Raw genomic sequence first — 19886 nt, forward strand, 5'->3', positions numbered from 1 at the left:
ACGGGGACATAACACAACCCTGGTGCACGCCCCTCTGAATGGGATTTTTTTCTGTCAACTCTCCTTGGTCTCCCCACCTCACTTGTGCATAAGTGTTCTCATGTAATCGCCGTAGAAGATCAACTATGTTAAATGGAACTTTTAGCCTAAGTAGTACTTCCCATAGCTTCTCTCTCGGGACCAGATTAAAAGCTGATCGTAAGTCCACGAATACAACATATAAAGGTTGCTTGGCAAGAACTACGTACTTCCAATAGAGAAGCACCAGTCTAAATACCTGGTCTATTGTGCTGGTTTTGGGGCGGAACCCCGCCTGCAACGGAGAAAAAACCTGTTGATCCTGTGCCCAATTCATGAGTCTCTCCAAAAGCTGTTTTGCAAACATTTTCGGGAGATTATCAATGAGACTAATGGTTCTATAGTTAACAGGCAAGTTAGCATTTACTTTTATATAAATTGGAATTATTTCAGCACCTTTCCAGGTACTCAGGATAGCACCACCGTTGGCAATCTTATTTGAGAGCAGATTTACATACCAGGGCCAAATAGTTGGTTCTGATTTATATAAATCTCCAGGTATTTTGTCTGGTCCAGGCGCCTTGCCTGATTGTAAAGAATTAATCGCATCTAATGATTCCTCAAAAGAGAAAAAAATGCAGTCAACTGGAGTATTAGTATCCTGGCCGGATAGGTCAAGGCTATCACTGGAAGTAAGTGGTAATGAGGGGGCTGAATCACAAAAACTGTTGTTAGATGGATTCGGGGGAGCAGCATAAAGCTGGGAAAAGATAGTTAATCAAGTCTCTGGTTCTATCTGATTCCTAATGCTGCACTTATTCCCTCTTTGTCTTTTGGATAGTAACGCCCAAAATAAAGTGTTCTTGTTTTATTTAATTGCAACAAGCAGAACCTGCCAGACAGAATTTTCCCATACGTTTTTGGCATGGATTGTGGCCTTTTTGTATGTACATCTATCGATTGAATCTCCCCCAGGGAGCCTTTTATGATTGCAGTTTTTAGTGCCAACTTTGCCTTAGCACAATCCTCATTAAACCATACATTGGTAACCATCATATTACGAGCTAAAGATTTAGAAGAGATGTTTTTATAGAAGAAACTCTGCAGTTTCTTCAACAATGATTTATGAATGCTAAGGATGGGAATGTTGCTATCTTACTATTCTTCATAATCTGCCATCACATTGATAAAAGCTTTATAAATCCCAGTTATTAAATAAGGGTTGGACAATACCTTCGGCCAACAAACTCTTCCATGATTTCTGCTTGGCAATGGAGTAGGAACCACTGTACATTGAGTGTGTGAGGATCTCCTGAATACATCTCCACATAGAGTAAGAAGCAAGGGATTATGGTCGCTTTCGCAGCGGTGTTCCACCTTCATACCTTTCAATAGAGGCCACAACCTAACATCCACTGAGAAGTAGTCAATAGTACTGGAAGAGATATCTCTTTTGAATGTGGGCGCCATATGTAAATCTGAGGGCGTGAGTTATTGCATGTCCTAAGCCCATATTTAAGACAAAGTGTAGCCAACTGAGTGGCCACACGGGAATGAGTACATTGGCTGATATTCATTAATTACGGGATTCCCCACAATTCTTCTTCATCAGCTAACCCATTATTAATCATTGAGGGTTCAAAAGTGCAGTTCAAATCTCCTCCTATTACTAACAAAAAAGAGGGGTGCAAAGAATCCAAAAATTCAACCAACTGACATAATGTCTGAGACTCCAATCCCCTAGATACCGAACGGGCATAAACATCAATTAAAATGATCCTAAAATCCTGATGGAATGTAAGTTGAACTCCCATAATATCCATGGAATCTGTCTTTAATGGTGAATAGTCGCAGTGTAACTTCTTATTTAATAACATCAATAAACCTCCTTTTGCGCGACCTAAACCCTTCTCTGTAGGTTGGGCAGGGATACTATATGACATAAACCCTTGTAACCCTTGTATATATATCTGTTCCTCAGCCCAAGTTTCCTGAAATAAACAAACATCCTGCCTAATCCTGCTAGGTTCCATGACATCAACAGTGCATTTATGCAGTGCAATGTATCACAATGCAAATGCAGCAAGTACTCAACATGTGCCAGGCCAACTAATCCCTATCATCTGGATCAACGTCATGGCACACAAGACCTGTGATTTGTATATGGAAATGGCAGGATGGTATGCAGTTGCTAATCATAAGGGGTCAGTGTTGTTTGGGACACATGCATGCTTGAATTATATGTCTGTCATCTACACTGTGACCATCACACCTACCTACATATATTATTTTCACCCTACCCCTGTGCCTCTGGGGGGATGGGCATGCAATACATCATCTCAATTGTCAAGGACAACCACAAAGCCTTTTCCAGCTATACATGGATTTTGTGAGAGGAACACATGTAAGGAGGCCTGCCAACTAGGAGTGAGTAAACCATTGGTCAATCACATCTACATTCATCTTTCCATTTGTGGACAACCATCAACATCAGATCTCACTGACACATTTCCTAAATCACCCACATTGATGCAAGCACACATCTGGCCTTGACCTGCATGCACACCTATAACATACCACTTAAGTGCCACGTAATGGAGTACAACATTTGGGGATAGATGTTGGGGGACAGTCACCCATACAGTCCTACATGTACATTACAATGGAGGGAAGCACAAATTAGTGTGGAAAACTGATGCATCACTGTCTTGTGTTAATTAGGGTATGACTTGCTGACAATATTCTGACACTGGACCACCTCCAACTCAAATGTGGGCCTACATGTGGCTACCAATAACCTTGTTCACAGGCTGCTGGATATTTCGCAGCACAAAACTCCCAAGATATGACTCTCTGCCAGCGAATGTCTAACCCTCACATGGAACACTATGTCAACCTCCAGTCAAGTCACATATCAGATCACGTGCCAGCTCATCATATCTTGCAGTGAGTCTAACACACAAGAGTCAATCACACAACAGCCGCAATCACAACACAGGACAGACATTTTCACACTTACTGGATACGTCTGGGTCCTCGAATTGAGCCACTTCCCAAGTGGTATAGGGGGCCGGTCCACTTGTAAAACATGGAAGGAAGATATATGCTCAATATCTGATCACTGTATAAATGTGGGAACAACATATCACAGTGTGTGACATTTTATATGATAGAGCTGCACATCAGGCATGTAGACACTCCAACAGACATACCACTGCCAACTTGCATTGACCCTGTCACTCCAGTGAGTGATAGATACATATGCACACATGCACTGGCCCTAACAATCATGTGGTGCTGAACCTGACTACACACTTTTGTGGCAAATCCATTTCAGATGGTACTCCATTTCAATATTTGTTTTTGGGTGACAATTGCAATGGCACTTCCCTGGTGCACTGCAGTACAAGTGACTCATTTATTGAGGTTTGTGCATCAAGGAACAATGAGTAACTGTGTGATGGACATGTGAGTCGATTTGCAATCAGGAATTATTGTGCTTTCATTGATCCACGACAGATGTGGCACTGTTGTATGTAGGTAACATATGCCCGATTGGCAGTGTCCCCTAAGCCGTATATGCCCCCTATGACAACATGATGGCAGGGATCATGTGTGTGTAATGATGACAATGTAGCGTAAACATGGAATGGCCACTTTGCTGTTCCAAAACTGCAAAATTTGGTATGTTGACAGTGTCTTAGCTGATCATCATTGACAGAATTCATGGGCACAGATGTAGTCATTGCATCTGAAATGTGTCACTCAGGGCCATATGTACCTATATCATGTATTGTGATTCACACATTGCGAGACTTAGCAACTAGCAATTAGCAAGTTGGATGATCAGAGGTAGAACCTTCAAAATGGCACTGGTTGCAAATCAAAAATCGGGTAGCAAATGACTTAGGGGCCAGATGTAGGAAAAAAGCAATTTGCGACTTGCAAATTGCGAGTCCCTGCAACTCACAATTTGCAAGTCGCAAATTGCTATGCAGTACGGTGTCTCAGACACCGACTGCAACTCGCAATGGGGTCGCAATGACCCACCTCATGAATATTCATGAGGTGGGTCGCAAATTGCGGCCCCATTGCGAGTATAGGCACTCGCAAACATGGAGCCCTGCTGACGTCAGCAGACCTCCATGTTAGCGACCTGCTTTTAAATAAAGCAGCTTTTTTTTGTGAAGTGTAGCCCGTTTTCCCTAAGGGAAAACGAGCTGCACTTAAAAAAAAACCGAAACCTTTAGTTTCAGGTTTTTTTCAGGGCAGGGAGTGGTCCCTTGGTCCACTCCCTGCCCTGAAAAAATATTTTGGGCTCCAGTCACAAACTGGAAGGGGTCCCATGGGGACCCCTTCCAATTTGCGATTGGGTTACCATCCACTTGAAGTGGATGGTAACTGCGATGCCATTTGCGACCGCATATGCGGTCGCAAATGGTATTGCATCCCAATGCGACTCGCAAATAGGAAGGGAACACCCTTCCTATTTGCGTGTCTGAAATGCATTTTGCGAGTCGGTAACGACTCGCAAAATGCATTTCTGCATTGGGATACGCGTTTTGCGACTCGCAAACGGCAAATTTTGCCATTTGCGAGTCGCAAAACGTTTGCTACATCTGGCCCTTACTTCTTAAATCATGATTAGGTAGGTTTCATTTTGCAAACCCCTTGGGAATGGCGGCACACACAGGGATGCTGGCCTGCTGAGCTCAGCAGACCACCATGTCTGTGACTGCTTTCATATTGAGATGTAAATATTAGTTGAAATGCAGCAATATTTCAGCAGGGTTGAACAGCAAGTATTTCAAGAACCTATTTCATTACTAAAAGAGATTTCTGGAAGCAGTCAGTGGTCCGTTGCACAACTTCATGCTCACAAAACGTTTTTGACCATGCATTCACTAAGAGGAAGGGATCCCATGGTGACCCCTCCCCTTTTGAAAATGGGTTAGCACCAAGTTAAAACGGATGGTAACTGCAATCGCTTAGTGCCGCCAATTGTGTCCAAGAATAAAAAACATAGGCGCCTGCGACTCAATGATAGGATTTGAACGCCTAATCCTAAATGCCACTAGAAAACCCTGTTTTGTGATTGTGCAATCTGATAGCAGAATGGCAAATCTTGTTTGGTGCATTTAAATGAATATTTTTCCTGATGTAAACACAAAATTCAGTAAACTCAGCCATTAGTGAAAGTTATAAATAGCTTGGTACATATGGCCCTGAATAATAGTTGGACATGGCTCAACGAAACTCTGGGCTGCATTGTTACCATGTATTGACATGTGTAATTCATCCCATTACTGGTACGCTAACAGTTTATTCAACTTGCATTCCACATAGCCAGAAACATTGCATGAAGCACGTCACGACATGTGCTAGTGTCACTCAGGAGCATTCTACTGTGCACATTTGTCAATGTGATACTCACCAACAGGGCCACCGATCACCACACCCAGGGGATCCAGCAGGTCCTGTTCTCGGGCCACCAGGTCAGCCCAGCGATGCTTAAGCAGGTGCTCATTCCGGGAGATGTTGAATATTCTTTTAAGGTGGAAGAGCACCTTCGCCCAACGCAGCTGTCTTGCCTCCGTGTGCTACCCCTGTATCACACGGCCCCCTGCCTCCAGCATCAAAGGAAGGAAGTACACACCAGCCACACAAATGCCCCAAGCTCCTCCTCACCCATGCGCCCCAGCATCGCCCTTCCCGACATGGTACAGTACAATATTTTTGACCAAAAAATTAAAAAGAAAGGAAAAGGAAGTAGAAAAAAGGAAACTTACAAACCCCAGTGACAGCCCCAAACTACCCCAACTAAGCTTACCCACAAATAGACACCTGACAGTACAAATACAATTCTGACAACAATAAAAGACACAAAAACACTAACCCAAGTACAAAATACAATACGGATACACCAAAAGACAAAAGTTAGACCATACAAGAGACAATATACACAACCCACAAGAGAGTAAGACCAACACACAGCCACACAGTCAAGAAAAATCAAAGAAGTGAAAGTACACCCACTGTACCAGGTCTGTAAACAGGATTTCCTATTACATCACTTCCTGTCCCCTTTGTGTCCCGTTTCCGTCTTGCTTGTAAATTATTTTACGCTTACGTAGTTTGAGTCAATATTTTTGACGCATAAGCTACATAAGCGTCAAAATCCCACGCATTACCTGAAAACTACTATTTTTATGGATATCCGCATGCGTGGGGTGCGCTAGTGGAATTAAGGCTAGGGACCCATTGATGTTTATTGTGCATTTGCGTCACTTTTCGACGCATTTGCGTCAGAATTTCTGACTCAAACTGTCTTTGCATCATTTTTCATTATTTAACATGTATGCAGCCTATATCTAGACGAAGATAAGATGGTATGGCCTGCAGTGTGTGTTCTAGTGTTTGGCCACATGTGGTAGACTATGCAACTGCGGCCCACATTTCTACTATCTTTGTGCCAGATGCGCTTTTTTTTACTGACGCAAAAGCAGCGCAAAGTTAGGTAATTTAAATGGAATTTGTAAGTTTGCGCTGATTTTGTGTCACTAAATAATGGCAATGCTGCGCTAAAAAAATAGAAATCATGGCCTGTGTGTTTTGTGTGTGAATTGACTTTTACAACTACTTGTGTGCTTCTGTTGGAACAATTCATTAGGCGTGATGTTCATGTATGAATGTGTTACAAATGGGTATCAACATCAGATGCCAATCAATAAGCAACAACAGTCATGAAATGTGTTTGTAATATGTGTTGACTCTTTTGCTGTGTGTAGTTGTTTGCCTTTGGGGACAATGCATTTCCCACGACAAACAATGCACAGGGAAGATCGAGGATGGCTGATGAGGGCTATGTTGGATATGTTACCCCTCACATGTCATCAATTGTTGCCTACCACTTCATGGTCACTTGTGTGTATACTACCCATAAGTCAGGCATTTAAGCATGTTTGGTAGGTACAGTGTTTGCGACACAGAGCCTCAATTCCAATCATATAATTGTCATGTACACGTCAGTTTGACTAATGTAAATTAGCGATGTTCCTCCTGTGGCTGTGGTGGACCAGCAGCCCAGGCTGCATGTGTTCTCATATTTTCAGAGGTATATTGCACAAAAGTGTCCAGTTCAAGTGTGTGGGCATGGGTACCATGTGTCAGTATTGGGCTCCATGGTGTTACGGTTTTGTGCAGGTCTAGTCAGGAGTCTGTTGGGGCAACCCTTGAGTTCACAGAGTACCTTTCAAAGCAGATTTGCCCTAAAGCTGAAGATCAGCTAAAGGCATACAAGGAGATAGGGCAGCTATGGTACAGCAGCTAATACAGAAGAGTGAAGACAGAGCAACCTTAGTGTGGACAAATATGTAACGGATCAGTAATGGACAAACACGCTGGGCTCATCACTATGTTTATATACAGGGTAGGACTCTGAACTTCCCACAGCAACAGGATACATCAGTGCCTCTGTGCAGATTAATCTCACAGCTAGTCACCACGCAAGCCCCATCGAAAGGTGGCTGCAGAAGGGAATCTGTGTCTGGACCCTCAGGGTACAAACATGGAATGTCCTTATATACACAAGACCAACCATTGTTTGTTGGGCTGTAGGCACAGTAACAAATCCAGGAATGCAGCTATAGCACACTATCACTGTTTGGCACTAATGAATACATGCAAAACCAGAAAAAGGATGGGGGCTGGATTAGCCTCCTGGAAAACATGTGCCAGTACAAATACAAAATTAAACAATTCTAATCAGTTGAGGACTGATCACACACTTACCAGACACAATACCTCACGAGGAAACGGAGGGCATGGGAACCAACTAGGAGGCAAATGCCAGAACAGGGAACAGGCTCTGGTTGACGCAAAGACAGGAACCGGTCTGGCTAACAAGAAGCAGGCTCTGTCAGGAACAATATAAACAAGGCTGAAAAACAGGGAGCAGAGTCTGACTGAAACAAGCAGGAACAACACTGTGGAAACAGAGAGCAGTTTCAGGGGAACTCAGAACTGTTACACAATCCAACCAGGGCTCTGGTACACAAATGAATTGTACTCCAATGCACCACGAGGAGCTTCAGAGAATTGCAGCTTCTAAGCAGTTACAGGCAGCAGCAATGCCAGGGCTGAGTCAAATGGCTGGGCTGCAAGAGAGAGCTCACAGGTGTGTGCAACTTCAGTCTCTTACAACTCCTGGAGGAGCGAATCCAGTATAAGGGGCCAACCGGACTTTTCCCATGGGAAGCTATGGACAGAAGATTACAGGTCTTACCACCTACCAGGCGGTGCATTATGGGACCTGAAGTCCATGCAGGCTAATGTCGGTGCACTATGGCATGCCATATAGAAAAGGGAAGCAAACAGGAGTCATTATGGGAGTCTGGGTGAGTGTTGATGATGATTCCCAGGGTACAGAAAGTCCATTTACAGCACCCCCTAGAGAAGGGAGGGCAGAGACTTAAAACATGGCTGTGGCAGAACATATTACCTGGGATGGACTGTGCAGGGCATGTCTTGTGAGCATTGCTTGCCATACCTGGGACACTCGTGCTATCCATTTTCAGGATTGATGTACCACTTGTCACACAAGCTCCTCACAGGTGTGTGCATCTTCAGTTTCTCACAAGTCCTGGAGGAAGAATCCAGAATAATGGGCCAACCTGACTTTTCCCATGGGAAGCTATGGACAGTAGATCACAGGTCTAACCGACTACCAGGCAGTGCATTATGGGACCTGAAGTCCATGCAGGCTAATGTAGTTGTACTATGGCATGCCATTTAGTAAAGGGAAGCAAACAGGGGTCAGAATGGGAGTCTGGGTGAGTGTTGATGATGATTCCCAGGGTACAGATAGTCCATTTACCCATTTACAGCGCCCCCTAGAGAAGGGCAGGCAGAGACTTAAAACATGGCATTGGCCGAACTTATTACCTGGGATGGACTGCGCAGGGCATGTCTTGTGAGCATTGCTAGTCATACCTGGAACACTCATGCTATCCATTTTCAGGATTGATGCACCTCTTGTCACAAGCTCCTTGCAGAGATAGCTAATGTCACACTTACTAATGTCAAGAACCTGTTCATAAATTCCTGTTACCAATGCTATTTCACATCCACTGCCTCATGTATGATGCTCTTATTTACGTTATGATTGAAGATGTAATTGTTGTGTGTCATGTGCTACAGTAGACCATGTTGGCAACATGGATGTCTGTTATAGATGCAGGCCTATGATTTTGCCCTTCATATGTGAAATAGAAAAGATGGTTTTCATACAAACTGTGTGTGATGTTTGCTGTACAATCATAAGCATCCAATGTGATGTGGCATCAGAAGTAGTCAGATTTGTCTTTGTGACATGCTCCCTGAGGTAATACTCAGATTACTAAAGAACATGTGATGCATAAATAAGTACCTAGAGAAGGATTGAGTGATAAAGTGAGGTGTTTAATTCCATATCGTAACAATGTGTTTATAGTGACTATTGTTGAAAAACGTTTTGAACTATTTGCTGTCTGTGATGCATTCCTGCAGCTGTGTTTGGATGTTCCCTCTCATTTTCCCTGGCACCATCTGCCTCTTCCTCCTCCTCAGGCAGTTCTTGTTCAGGTTCATATAGGGGGATGTTCCTCCTAACACAAATTTTGTGCAGGATGGCACAAGCCAATATGATCTTGCAGACCATTTCTGGGGAATATAGGAGGCTGCCTCCGGTGATGTCCAGGCACCTGAATCTGGACTTCAGGATGCCAAAGGTCCGTTCAGCAATGATCTGTGTCCTCTTATGTGCCTCATTGTAGGCACGCTCTGCTGCTCTGCTGCTCTGCGTGGGTTGGGGAATGGGGTCATGATTCATGACTGGATCCCGTAACCCTGATCAGCTGAAAAAGAAAATAGGAGTAAGTATTATGTTGTTGCTTGCACCAGGAATGTCTTGTAGCATGGCAATTGATATCTTGTGTCGTCTGTTACTCATATGTGTTTGTGGCATTGTGTGGGATCCTGGGCTTCTCTGAGGTTCTTTCTGCATTGGGTTGTTTGACTTGAGAACTTGTGTTTGGCTCATTGACCTGATATCTATGGTTTAGTCACTAAATTGCAGTTCAGTGTGTATCTCTGATGTGTTGTGGAGTGAGCAAGATGTTTTAGTGTGCGTTCACTGGAGGGGACATGATACTTCCACACACACAATATATTCTAATGTGGTAGTAACATGGTTGCACTACATGGCCTGGACATCCCATCCACTTGGACATATGTAATTGCAGATGAAAACCAGAGGTGAGGCCCTTTGATTGGGCTTGGTGGCAATGCCCAACACATCTCCCTAAGTTGGCAGCACGGAGGTGTTCAGTATTGACAATGCACAATTGTCCCATGTGTGACTTGGTTCTATGTAGATCTTTGTGGTTCCCTCTGCCAGTGGCTCATGTGCAACCGTGCACCTACACTACCAAACCTGCTCCAGGTAAGCTGGCTAACTGGCATGTGAAGGTGGATGTATGTGTGCAGGAAGGGCCATCGCCCTGTACATGTGTTATTTAGATGGAGAATTGGCTCTTTCAGTATGTGCAGCAGTGTGCAGTTTGCATTAGCGTCACATAAATATGTGTTCATAGCACAGTCCACTTCCTTATTGCTAGCTGGCAACGTCACCCCAGGAGTGATGTGTGATGTTGGTACTGCCTCAGTATTTCCATGTCACCTACATTTGGTGTTGGACCTGCAGCAACACACATTGCACACCCCTTCCACAGGACATATTGCTTGGGAGGGTGTGGGATTGACTATGTGGCCTTATGTAATATTAAATGGTTCATCCTCCAAGTTGTACTTCCAGTGCAGGTCATGTCATTGTCACTGTGTGGTTTGAAATTGGTCCCTTGTAGCTCTAGAGAGGCATCTATTGTTATTGGCAGCCGGCGTTTGTCCATAGGTGTGTACCCCATTGGGTCAGGGTGTCAAACATAGCTACCTGTGTCACACCTCAGTGTCTTCCTGGCCACGTGTCAATGTAGTGGTGTATGTATTGTGTGTCCTACAGGGTTGCTGTGCCGCGTGTATATCGCTAGGTTTATGGACTTACCGACAAGAAGGCGATTGCCATATCGTCCATCCTGGAAGTGCCGATTGATGAAGATGCGGAAGATGAAGGAATCATGTACACTCCCAGGATACTTTGCCAAGATGTTGGTGAACAATCCCTGGTGGTCAAAATTATTTATCTCTATTTAGTATATTTCCTGAGATCTCCTTATTAGGCATATCTTTACACAATATCTTGTGTGTAACAGTCCCTGTATACCTTCTATATACGGCTGAATTAGTCTGTTTACTCCCTCTATAGGTATCTTAGTCCTTTTTCTATCTCCTTACTTCGTGGCTTTATTAGCTCCTCCCTTGTGACCACTTCCCATAGATCCGGGGTCTCACAGGATCATAGGTTTACCAAAGTGGGCAGATTTACTTAGAAGTAAGTGCTTGTTGTTGTGTCCGTGTATTATAATTGTGCAGCTGCCTCGGGTTACGGTCCCGTACCCTTACCAGCAGCATTTCAGACTGGCTGAATGTAATCGCCGCTTTTTTTCAAAGGCTGTACGCTAATATTTAGAGACACTCTAATTAGACACTGTGGGCCATATTTATACTCCGTTTGCGCCGGATTTGCGTTGTTTTTTTTTTACGCAAAACGAACTCCATATTTATACTCTGGCGTTAGACGTGTCTAGCGCCAAAGTTCTTGGAGTTTGCGTCATTTTTTAGCATGGACACCTACTTTGCGTTAATGATATGCAAGGTAGGCGTTCCCTTCTAAAAAATGACTCCGAGGCATGTGCGCCGTATTTACACTCCCGGGCAAAAATGACGCCCGGGAGTGGGCAGGTAAAAAAAAATGACATCCAGCCATTTTTGCGTCGTTTTTTAGCGCCTGGTCAGGGCAGGCTTTAAGGGACCTGTGGGCTCAGAAGGAGCCCAGAGGTGCCCTCCCATGCCCCCAGGGACACCCCCTGTCACCCTTGCCCACCCCAGGAGGACGCCCAAGGATGGAGGGACCCATCCCAGGGAACTTAAGGTAAGTTCAGGTAAGTATTTTTAAAAAAAAAAAATTGTGGCATAGGGGGGCCTGATTTGTGCCCCCCTACATGCCACTATGCCCAATGACCATGCCCAGGGGACATAAGTCCCCTGGGCATGGCCATTGGGCAAGGGGGCATGACTCCTGTCTTTGCTAAGACAGGAGTCATTTCAATGGGGGTTGGGAGTCAAAAAAAATGGCGCAAATCGGGTTGAGGCGAAAATTTCGCCTCAGCCTGACTTGCCCCATTTTTTGACGCCCAAGCTCCATATTCCCCTACGCCGGCGCTGCCTGGTGTAAGTCATTTTTTTTTACGCACACCAGGCAGCTCCGCCGGCTAACGCCGGCTAACGTCATTGAATAAATACGGCGCCCGCATGGCGCTTCAGAATGGCGTTAGCCGGCGTTAGATTTTTTGACGCACAACTGCGTTGACGCAGTTGTGCGTCGAAAAGTATAAATATGGCCCTGTATCTCTCTTAAGACTAGAGCCTACGGGATAAACGCGGGTATCATCCACGTACCGCTGTTTCCATTTTCGTTTTGCTAACCTTTGTGCTCGTTTCGCTTTTATTACCTTTGTGCTCGTGAATATAAGGCGTCCGTGCCACTACACCTGCGCGCTCCATTCACCTTATGGCTGTTTTATTACACACAGCCTGCTTTATGATCCAGGCCGGCACATGGGACAAACCCCGGCCTGGGTAACTCTTGATTCTTTGTTCTCTAGATCCACATTACAGATCAGTAAAAGGAAGTGAGACGCTTCATGATTACCATGCGCCCTCCGTAGTTGAGCATTTACCTTTTTGGATCGGCTGCCTCTGTATCAGCATTAGTTCGCGCCGGTATTCTTATACATTCCCCCTTTTTTAGTCCTTGGATATTTTGGCCGTCATGTTTGTTACGCCTACACTTACATACCAATACAGGAGCTAATACCTCTTATTGTTTCATTATGGTTTTCCTCTGACATTTCTGCGTACTGAGGCGCTTAACAGACACTGCTCATATGCCTCTATGTTACCAATGTGTATCTTCCCCAACCCCTTTCCTGGCCTGAATTTGGCTTGTACTATATTATATTATGAGTCGCACAATCTTTATTCTTATTATATATTTTTGATTTCAGGAGAACGTTTGGATTATATCTCCTTTTTTATCGGATATGAGTCCGTTTGGATTCCGTACCTTGGCTGTAACATTACTTTTAGGTCTACATACTATCTGTACATAGTCTAATAACTAATGAATATAATTTTGTTATTAAAGGCTCTTTCTGTATATATTTAGACCTGAGTGGATTTCTCAAGCCTGGTGATTTCCCCGATGAGGCCCTACCTTTATAATGTGGAGGGTAAGCATTGTAGGCACCTTCATCAAGTGGGTCCTATTTTTCTTTATTCACGTAGGTACCTCTTCCAGTTGGCACCTTGGGACTACTCACAAATGTATGGGTTAGTGACTTAGGACACTGTGTACACGCAACATTCTAATTGACTAAGAAATTCTTTGATGATTGTTTCTTTCTTTTTGTATTTTTTAGGTTTCTGATTTCCCTAGTATGGGTACTAACTATTCAAAGGATTAGGTATGTGACAAGGTCCTGATGAATCGCACAAGATCATGTATTGACTAAGCAGCGAGAAACATGTTGACCTATCAGATAGAGTAACGCAGGGGATCGTGTGTTCACCTTTACTATTCTCCACTGTGGGATTTAGTGATTATATATTATATGTCACCTGGGGAGTGTAGACATTATTTTACCATATCCCCTTTTGCCGTTTTTAATCATGCCAGAGGTATTAGTACCATAATAAATAGCAATTTGTACCTCTAGGCATTTTTAACACCCTAATACCAATCCTCATATTACTCTTGACCGGCTGTGCATTATTCTCAAAAGATCTCCGGCAAAGAGCCCCTTCGTGGGGCCCGTCAGGCATTGCAGCGCCGGCCTGACGAGGAGCAGAGCCCTATGATGAAGCATGTCACCGGAAGGTGAGTGAGGGCTCTTGCTTCAAATATATTAATTTTCATTTTTTCAGAACCATTATCTTGAAAGAAACCCCCTTGTGTTTTGGAACTGTGTGTATAATATATTTTTTGGGTCAACAATGGCCTGCACATTTATGGAGTGGGTGTGCTTTCTGTTGCAGTATAAGTGCTCGGTTGCAGCAGGTGGTACAATCCGGACATGGGTGCAGTCAATAGCACCAAGCACATGCTGGAAGCCATGTATTTGATAAAAACCCTGTTTGGTCTCCTGCTGCTTCTGCTGTGTGTTGGGGAAGTGATGTGGCGGGGTGAGAGGGAGATGATGGCATCAAGGACCTTGGGAAGGAAGGAGGAGAATGAGAACTGTGATACCCCAACAACCAGGGCACCCATAGTTTGCAATGAGCCACTTGCCATCATGTGCAGGACAGCTAGCAGCTTGGTCTCCGCCGGAATATTGTGTGGTGAATGCAGGCTGCCTGTTATCTGTGGCTCAGTTTGGCACAGCAGCTCCTGTATGGCTTGCCAGAGGAGTGTGTACCTCTGGATGAAATCCTTGTTCCCTGAGGCCCTGGAGGGTTGTCCTGGTCCTGAAGAGCCTCTCCTGCCTTCTGCATTGCCTTTCGGTTCCATGTTGGTGTGGTGGTAGCTGCTGCTGTTGGTCCTGTGCTCTGCGTCGTCTGGCATGCTGCATGAGTAGCACCTCCATGTCATCCTTCTTGAGCAATGATGTTGCTTGTGTGTGTTTTCCTTAAGTAGTGGTGTGTTTTCCCAATTTTAACGCCTGCCCTGACCGAAGCGTTAAAAGTTGATCCAAATCAGTCTTTGCGTAATTTTTTTGATCCACTTCCCAGCCCTGCGTCATTTTTGCCCAGATAGATAAATATGGCGCACAGGCGTTTGAGTCAGTCTTTTGGACGGGAACATCTACCTTGCATCTCATTGACGCAAGGCGGTTTCATGCATCCAGAAAATGACGCAAACTCTGATATTTTCACGCTAGACGAGTCTAGCATCAAAATATAAATATGGTGTTAATTTTTCGCCGGATTAGTGTAAAAAAACAAATGACGCTAATCCGGCGCAAAGAAAGTATAAATATGGGCCTTTGTGTTTCAATCACCTGGAACAGCACTGCTTGAAGCTTTTTTTATCACTACTCTAAGCGGCATAGGAAGTGCATCTCTGCAGTCTGGGTGGCGTCATGATGCTGTAGCAGTAAAAATGGTAGTAGTACTAGTAAGAGTGGTAGACATTGCAGTAACAATAATAACATTTTTTCTTTATAATATATTGGATTCTGCAGTCCCTGTATAAAAAACAGTCTCTCATTCTTCTGAATTTCATAACCTTATAAAGTTACTCAGCCGCACTCCTCTTTATGGTCATGGAACTCCTCAGTGACTTGCAATATCCATGCACTGTACAGCAGACGGTAATTTATCTCATATAGTATTATTATTATTATTATTATTCATATTATTATTATTATTGTTGCTGTTGTTGATCATGATGATGATGACTTAGATGATCACCTTCATAAACATTAGAATTTTCAACCAGGAACTAAATCGTATTTTTTTATTAAATTCAAGAAGAAGGAATATCTTCCAATCTGACCACTTGTGCACTACCCACTGAGCAGTCATAACTTCTTAATCTTGTTTATTTTACTGTCCTTCGGCCTCACTCCTCTTTATGGTCATGGAACTCCTCAGTGACTTGCAATATCCATACACTGTACAGCAGAGGGTAATTTAACTCATGTAGTATTATTATTATTATTATTTTTGTTGCTGTTGTTGATCATGGTGATGATGATGATGATGACTTAGACGATCATCGTCATAAACATTAGTATTTTCAACCAGGAACTCAATCGTATTTGTTTTATTAAATTCAAGAAGAAGGAATATCTTCGAATCTGACCACTTGTGCACTACCCATTAAGCAGTCATAACTTCTTAATCTTGTTTATTATACTGTCCTAGGACTTGTGATTACAATGCACTAATTGTGTCGATCCCAACATCATTTTGCTTTTGAAGAGATGAGAGAGAAATAGCAAGATGCATAATGATATATATATATATATATATATATATATAATAGCAAAAGAACATCCATAAAAACCGCACGCTCAGGAAATCAAATGCAAAAGGAATTTATTCCATACATAACGCGTTTCGGCTGACAAACAGCCTTGGTCACATGTATAACTTAACCAATACACACAGCTTTAAATACCCAGCGAGCATGGTCACAAAAACAGGACTGAGTTGTTTTCTTTTTTTATACATATCAATATAAATATAACTATAAATATAGATATAGATATGAATATACATAAAGGAATTCGGACAACAAATATAAATGTAAATATAGAAACGACTCATATATACATACAGTACAGGGATGTTGCTACAAACTGATTTTTCTTCAAAGTTCTAGAAGCCAATATCAAAGCTTTTAAATATCATTCCCTTATACATGAGACAGTAAAATTCACATATCATATAAATATACCTATCTTAAAATTTCTTCCTCAGATCAGAATCCCCCAATTGCTAAATAATACCAATATTATACTCTTGATAAAAATGTACTTTCTTCATATTGAATCATTACACAATTATAACAGAAAAACTCATCACTATTTCTGTATAACCAGTACCCATCACCACATGAAAGAACAAACTGTAAACAATTCAGGAATCAGGAATCCATCCGGACCCCCCGTTCTGAAAAGACATAATCAAAATAACTAAATTAAAATAGGAGATAATTAGAAAACCACTACTCATCACAATAAAATAATGCAATATCGAAATGAGTCCATCTTATTAATCATCAAATAAATGTGTATTAAGCTCCTCCCCAATATTCAAACCTCTCGGTGTCTTAGTTTCCAGGTCAACAATGTATCGGGATTCTTTTTTGCGTAGAGTCAACTCTCTGTTGCCACCTCTATGGTGTGACGGCACATGTTCGATACCAAAGTAGGACAATAAGGTAATATCAGAATTATGATTGTCCTGAAAATGTCTAGCTACAGGATAGTGGGGATCCTTTGTTGTAATAGCACGCATATGTTCAAGAATAAGTTTTTTTACTGCATGTTTGGTACTACCAACATACCAGAGATGACATGGACATTCCAATACATAAATAGTAAATGGAGTACTGCACGTCAGGAACTGTTTGATTTGTCTATTCATTCCTGGCTTACTTGTAGGATACTCCTTCCTAGCCACACTATTATGACATGCTTTACAATGACCACATGGAAAGAATCCCTGTAAATTATGTTCTTTTAGTTGAGCAATAGAGGTGACATCATTCGATCTCAACCTATCATGAAGATTACGACCTCTTCTATAAGTAATCGAGGGCCACTTCTGAATCTCTTTACCAATAATAGGATCACACTTCAAAATACTCCAATGTTTAGAGATGATCTTTTTAATTTCTGTAGTATCCTCATTATAGGTTAAGATCAGTCTGATGTCCTCATTCTTCTCATTTTGTACCTTCACTGTATTATCAAAAAGTGTCTGGATTCTTTCTACTTTCTGGATTTTTTCTGTGGACTTTTTGATTACCCAATCCGGGAAACCCCTTTGTTTAAACCTCATAATCATGTCTTTCTGCTCACATTCAAAAGCCTTGTCAGTATTACTAATTCTTTTAGCCCATAATAGTTCACCATAAGGGATACTCCATTTAAGTTTGTCGGGATGTCCGCTAGTAGCATGCAATAAACTATTTCCTGCAGTAATTTTTCTAAAAAGTTCAGTATGGATCATCTTGTCTTTGATCTTAATTTTAGTGTCCAAAAATTCAATCGATGAACAACTGATGTTATATGTCAGTCTGATATTACAATCATTCTCATTAAGTTTCTCAATAAACCGTGTAGCATCATTCTCAGATCCTTTCCAAATTATAAAAAGGTCATCAATATACCTGAGCCATAATGTAGCCTGATTGATTTCTGGGTATTTTTCTTCATCTTTAAAAATCTCTTCTTCCCACAAACCCAGAAACAAACAGGCAAAACTGGGAGCGAAGCAAGTTCCCATAGCAGTCCCAAGGACTTGTTTGTAGAGCTTTCCATCGAATAAAAAGATATTGTTGGTCAGGCAGTATTTTATCATCTCAATGATCATGTCAGTATGTGCCAGATATCTTAAGGACCTAGTATGCAAAAAATGTTTACATGCTTGTATGCCTTTCTCATGATCAATGATGGTGTACAGAGAATTGACATCTAATGAAATAAGCAAAAAGTCATCTTCCCAACTGATACCTTCTAATTTACCTAAGAAGTCTTTAGTATCACGAACATATGAGGGTAAACTCATAACAAATTCTCTCAGAAAAAAGTCCACATATTTCGACACATTTTCCAATACATTCCCACAAGAGGAAACAATTGGTCTCCCCGGAGGATTGTCTCTATCTTTGAATATATAGTATGGGTAACTTGGGAAAATCCTTTTTCAGGAAACAATATTCTTCCCATAAAAGCAATCCCTTGTCCTTCCATTCTGATAAGCGATGCCAGATTCCCATAATACTATTCGTATATACATCTTTAGTTACTATCCTATAGAATTGCGTATTACTCAGCTGTCGCATAACTTCATCAATATATCTTTGTCTCTTCCAAAATACTATATTCCCTCCCTTATCAGCAGGGCAGATAATAGTATCATGATCCTCCGCTAATGAACTTATAGTTTTGCTTTGTCTGTATGTCATATTGTTATTGCCTCTGGGCTTGAACCATGTGCGATGTCGAAAATGTGTCAGACTTTGGACTGCCATATCATAAAAGGTATCTATATTATCGTGATTCATGTTCGGAAAGAATGTTGACTTAGGCTTAAAACCAGACGGGCTGCAAGATCATATACAATGCCCACATCATCTAAAGTCTGATATAAATCTTTCCCATCAATCTCTACCCGTGGATCTTGTTCTAATTCATGAAGGGTTACCAAGGTGTCGACATCGCCAATAGATAAAACATGTTCATCACTGCCATGAGTCATAGGAGATTCTAAGTAATTACCAATATTTCCTTTCAATTTAAACCACTTTTTTAGTTTCAATTTCCTTATAAATTTAAACAGATCAATACGAGTTTCAGCATAATTAAATCGTACAGTGGGACAGAAAGAGAGACCTAGACATAATGTTCTTTTATCTTCCTCTGTTAACTGATGATCTGATAAATTAATAATAGTTTTATTCACCGTTTCATTATCCATTATACTGGAGCATTGGAGCCTCTTGTTGTTTTTCCCACTTGCTCCGAATTTGGATCTCTTCTTGTTATGGTTTCTAGATCTTTCTCTCCTCTTTTTACTCCGGCTCGCCTTCCTCTTTGGCCCATTGATCTGCCTCTGTAACTCTCTCCCTCTCCTTATTGTTTGTACGTCACCTGCCTGCCACGACGCAGCAGGCGGTATTCGTCTAAAAAAGTAGCCGGCTTATTGGAAATTTCAACATTGGAAATCTCACTATCAGTTGAGCTTAGAGAATCCATCGCTCTCGTACTTTCCAGCTCACTTTCAGAGGTTGATGGCTGGCCCACCGGTATAGAGTAATTTAATCCTGGTTTATAAAGGTGATCATATTTCCTACTAAATGTCAGGATCCTTCCGCTTTCATAGTCACCTATATCTCTATGAAGTTTTTGTTGTTTTTTAATCTTTATTTCATCTTCATATTTTTTTAACTTTATCTTCATTGTTTCAAGGAAACTGGAGAT

The sequence above is a fragment of the Pleurodeles waltl genome, chromosome 1_1, assembly GCF_031143425.1.
Source record: "Pleurodeles waltl isolate 20211129_DDA chromosome 1_1, aPleWal1.hap1.20221129, whole genome shotgun sequence".
Taxonomy (NCBI): domain Eukaryota; kingdom Metazoa; phylum Chordata; class Amphibia; order Caudata; family Salamandridae; genus Pleurodeles; species Pleurodeles waltl.